This window comes from Muntiacus reevesi, chromosome 4, assembly GCF_963930625.1.
Source record: "Muntiacus reevesi chromosome 4, mMunRee1.1, whole genome shotgun sequence".
In the NCBI taxonomy this organism is placed as follows: Eukaryota; Metazoa; Chordata; class Mammalia; order Artiodactyla; family Cervidae; genus Muntiacus; species Muntiacus reevesi.
This window is the reverse complement of record NC_089252.1, coordinates 12,827,226-12,832,686: the sequence shown is the minus strand read 5'-3', so window position 1 is coordinate 12,832,686 and position 5,461 is coordinate 12,827,226.

The window sequence follows — 5,461 nt, the reverse complement described above, 5'->3', positions numbered from 1 at the left end:
TTTGTTTTCAAGATTTTGGATCATTTTTATTATTATTTTAAATTCTTTTTCAGGTAGATTCCATATCTCCTCCTCTTTTGTTTGGCTTGGTGGGCATTTTTCATGTTCCTTTCCCTGCTGGGTATTTCTCTGCCTTTTCATATTTTTTTAAATTGCTGTGTTTAGGGTGGCCTTTGTGTATTCTGGCGATCTGTGGTTCCTTTTTATTGTGGAGGTTTCTCCCAGTGGGTAGAGTTGGATGATTGGCTTTTCAAGGTTTCTTGGTTAAGGAAGCTTGCATCGGTGTTCTGGTGGGTGGAGCTGGATTTCTTCTCTCTGGAGTGCAATGGAGTGTCCAGTAGTGCGTTTGAGATGGGTCTATGTGTTTGGTTTGACTTTGGGCAGCCTGTATGTTGACACTCAGGGCTATGTTCCTGCATTGCTGGAGAATTTGCATGGTATGTCTTGCTCCGGAATTTACTGGCTCTTGGGTGGTGGTTGGTTTCAGTGTAGGTATGGAGGCTTTTGGATGATCTCTTATTATTTATTGTTCCCTGTAGTCAGGAGTTCTCTGGTGTTCTCAGATTTTGGACTTAATTCTCCTGCCTGAATTTTGGTCTTTTTCTTCCAGTATCCTCAAGACTTCTCCAACTATACAGCACTGATAATAAAACTTCTAGGTTAATGGTGAAAAGATTGTCCACAGTAAGGGACACCCAGAGAGGTTCACAGAGTTACATGAAGAAGAGGAGAGGGAGGAAGGAGATAGAGATGAGCAGGAGGAGAAAAAGGGGGACTCAAAAGGAGAGAGACAGATCTACACAGTACTCTGTTCCTTAAGTGTTCTCCATAGCCCAGAACACCCACAGAGATTCACAGAATTGGATTGAGAAGAGAAGGGGGAGGGAGTAAATAGAGGTGATCTGGGGGAGAAAAAAGAGAGTCATAGGGAGAGAGAGTAATAATCACTCTCCTGATTTAAAAATGGTACTGAATATTGGATTCCTAAATGTCCAAAATTGACATCAAATACTGAAAAACAAAGATTAAAACTCTAGAGTAGAGGTTAGACTCTTAAAAATACATTAAAAACAAAAACAAAATCACAAAAATTTTAAGAAATATATATGAACGTCACTTTAAAAATAGGGCCTTTTTGTTTTGCAAGGTTATAGTGGGTTATGAAAATGAAAATTAAGGAGTAATAGGGGTGTAATAGGAGACTTTAAAAAAAGAAAAGAAAAAAAATAAAAAAGGAAAAAAAACTTAATTTAAAAAATTGTATCTAGGAATTTCTCTGGAGCTATTGCAGGCAGTGTGGGTTTGGTTCAGTTTCATATAGCTCCTTGTTCCAGCTTACACTTCTCGATAGCTATAGGCCCCTTCCGGTGTAGTCGGTGCTGACCACAGGTATTTTAATCTGTTGCACCTGTCACTTCTGATGTGGTTCCCTTTGTTTATGTGGCTTCTGTTTGCAGGTCCCTTCGCTGTCTAATTTCCATCCTGACACAAGTGGGTGGAGCTGGTCTCTTGTTTAGGTTCGCTTGCTCAGTCGTGCTATGGGGAGGGAGGGGCGCTGCAGACAAATATCACTGGCGTGTGTGGGGAGCACTCGCAGTGTTCCAGCCACACTGGGTTTGACCCCGCTCACAGCATGTGTGCTTTCCCTGTCTACACTGCTCAGGCTCCAGGCTGCTCTACGTGGAGTGGGCCCTGAATTTCATGCACTTCCCAGGCCTAAGCCACTCAGGTTTCAGTTTCATGTACTCCACAAAAGCACAGACAGTTGGACCTGCGTATTGTGCCTTCCCCGCCCAAGCAGCTCAGGCAGCCAGGAGCTAGAGGAGCGCACTCTCCCTGGGTGTGGTGCCCCTTTTCCCCTCTATGGTCCCAGCTTCAGTTTCTACGTGCCGTCCAGTGCACCTTGTCTCTCTGGGGAGTTGGTCTCTAGCTGCGACCCTCCTGGCAGATGTCAACCATCCAGAATCTCAGGAAGTCTTTGGTTAGAAAGTGGAAGCCTGTTTGCAGTTTGGTAGGGGATGCCATCTCTGAGGCCAAGTTTGCCCCTTTCTTCTCCCCAGTGCCTCCTGCCTCTGGCAGGGGATGGGCCAGTCCGCAGCCGGCTAGCCCTTCTCTGGAATTGCTCAGTCCTTCCTTTGCTCTGCGAACGGACTGGCAGTGTCTTTGGTTAGGGCTTTTCACAGGTTAATTTTCTCTCTGTCTCTTGCTATCCCACAGTTTAAGTTGCTATCTCACATTAGCTCCCTCCGATTGCCCTCAGGGCATTCAGGCCCGGTCCTTACCCTAAGCGATGCTGCCAACTCCTCTCCGTTCAGCCCCCACTTGCTGGTGGCGGATGTGAGCGTCTGGGGTACTTTTCTGCTGGGAATTGCTTTTAGGCATGTATTCTGTGGGTTTTATTTATTTTTCTTCCCAGTTAGTTTGCCCTCCGAGATTCGAAAACTTCCCCCAGACCCGCCAGTGAGAGGGTTTCCCGGTGTTTGGAAACTTCTTCTATTAAGACTCCCTTCCCAGGATGGATCTCCATCCCTAACTCTTTTGTCTCTCTTTTTATCTTTTATATTTTGTCCTACCTCCTTTCAAAGACAATGGGCTGCTTTTCTTGGCGCCTGATGTGCTCTGCTAGCGATCAGAAGTTGTTTTGTGGAGTTTGCTCAGCTTTCAAATGTTCTTTCAATGAATTTGTAGGGGAGAAAGTGGTCTCCCTGTCCTATTCCCCCACCATCTTAGCTCCTCTCCCCTCCATTATTCTTGTCTGGGAAATTCCATGGACAGAAGGGCCTGGCAGGCTACAGTCCACACAGTCTCAAAGAGTCTGACATGACTGAGTGACTGAGCATGCACACCAATGAGGAAAAGTGAAAGTAACAGAGAAGATGGACTGAGGAATCTGCCTTGTTTTCCTTCTTCAGAGGTGGTGGTCAGGGGAGAAAATTTAGTGTTTTACTTGAACCAGTATGTGCCTGACTTTGAATGGAAGTTGTCTTGCTGAGGGAACAAAAAGTCTGGTCTGTTCCATGACTCCCTGATCCTGTCATGGGAATTTACCAGTGGTAGGCAATGACTAAGTGCCTGACCCATGTCTACACAATTTTAATTGGCCTGGCCCTCAATGTAAGGGAGAAGGAGGAGAAGAGGAAAGGAGAGGTCTCCCCTGCTTAGGTGGTAGCTACTGGGGCATGGTAAACTGTAGGCTCTTTGAAACATGCCAGAGAGTAACCCTGGCCAAAATTCCTCAGTTGCTTCTATAGTCACTTTCCTGTTTGCAGAGTGTTTGAGGAAAAAGAAACAAGAGAGGAAAGAGGGTTGGGGAAACCTTTCTAAGAGTCCCCATTTGTGTCACCAAATGTTGAGACAGTTGGAGCATGGGTTGGAAAAAACTTTCCAGACAAACAGCATTTCAGAAAGGAGTAAGTTTATTAAGAAAACAGAGCAGACATAAAGTGGGCACTGTGAGAGAAGCAGGCTGATAACTCATGACAGACCAGGGAGAGTCAACATTTTATGTAGATTAGTAGCCAATTTTTATAATTCCTGCTGGAAGGTTGATATTATGTGACTGGTTAGGCCACTGAAGTTGATCAGTCCTATGAAGACCTCCTAGAACTAACACTGAAAAAAGATGTTCTATTCATCATTGGGGATTGGGATGCAAAAGTAGGAAGTCAAGAGATACATGGAGTAACAGACAAGTTTGACCTTGAAGAACAAAATGAATCAGGGCAAAGTATAACTGAATTTTACCAAGAGAATGCATTGATCATAGCAAATATCCTTTTTCAACAATGTGAGGCAACTTTATGCATGGACATCACCAAATGGCCAATACTGAAATCATATTGATCATATTCTTTGTAGCCAAAGATGGAGACTCTGTATACAGTCATTAAAAACAAGATCTGCATCTGACTGACTCACATCATCAACTTCCCATAGCAAAAGTCAGGCTTAGACTAAAGAAAGCAGGGAAACATAAATCAAATGTTTGACCAGCCAGGTACAACATAAATCAAATCCCCTATGAATATACAGTGGAGGTAATGAAAGATTGAAGGGGTTAGAACTTGTAAACAGTGTGTCTGTACAGTATTTTACAGGAGGCAGAGAACAAAACCACCCCAAAGGGAAAAAAAGCAAGATGTCACAGGCATTATCTGAGGAGGACATATAGCTAAAGAAATAAGAGAAACAAAAAGCAAGGGAGAAAGGAAAAGGCATATCCAACTAAATGCAGATTTCCAAAGAATACCAAGGAGAGATAAGAAGGCCTTCTTCAATGAAAAGAGTATAAAAATAGAAAAAAACAATAGAAGGGGAAAGAGCAGAAGTATCTTCAGGAAAATTGAAAATATCAAGAGACTATTTTGCCCAAAGAAAGGCACAATAAAGGAGAGAAATGGTAGAGACCTAATAGAAGCTGAAAAGCTCAAGAAGAGATAGAAAAAACACATGGAAGAACTGTACATAAAAGATCCAAATGAACTGGGTGAGTACGATGGTGTGTTCAGCCACCCAGAGCCAGATATTCTGGAGTGCTAAGTCAAGTGTGCCTTAGAAAGCACGACTGTCGGGGAGGAGCCAAGATGGCGGAGGAATAGGACGGGGAGACCACTTTCTCCCCTACAAATTCATCAAAGGAGCAATTCAACGCAGAGCAAACTTCACAAAACAATTTCTGATCGCTAGCAGAGGGCATCAGGTGCCCAGAAAAGCAGCCCATTGTCTTCGAAAGGAGGTAGGACAAAATATAAAAGATAAAAAGAGAGACAAAAGAGCTAAGGATGGAGACCCATCCCGGGAAGGGAGTCTTAATAGAGGAAGTTTTCAAACACCAGGAAACCCTCACACTGTTGGGTCTGGGGGAACTTTTCGAATCTTGGAGGGCAACCTAACTGGGAGGAAAATAAATAAATAAATAAATAAATAAATAAATAAACCCCACAGATTACATGCCTAAAAGCAACTCCCAGCAGAAAAATACCCCAGACGCCCGCATCCGCCACCAGCAAGTGGGGGCAGAGCGGGCGGCATTGTTTAGGGTAAGGACCGGGCCTGAGTGCCCTGAGGGCAATCGGAGAGAGCCTTTGTGAGATACCAACTTAAACTGTGGGACAGCAAAAGAGAGAGAAAATTAACTGGCCGAACACACAACTGGTGGTTCGCAGAACAAAGGGTCTGAGCAAGTCCAGAGGAGCTAGCCGGCTACGGACCGGCCCAGCCCCGCTGGAGGCAGGAGGCAGGGGCGAGGGGAAAGGGGCAAACTCGGCCCCAAAGACGGCATCCCCTACCACACTGTAAACAGGCCTCCAGTTTCTAACCAAAGACTTCCTGAGATTCTGGATGGTTGACATCCGCTGGGAGGGTCGCAGCTAAACACAGGGCACAAGCACCCAACTGGCGTGGGCAGAAATTAAGGCTGGGGCTGCGGAGGGGAGAAGGTGCGCCGCACCCAGGGAGAGTG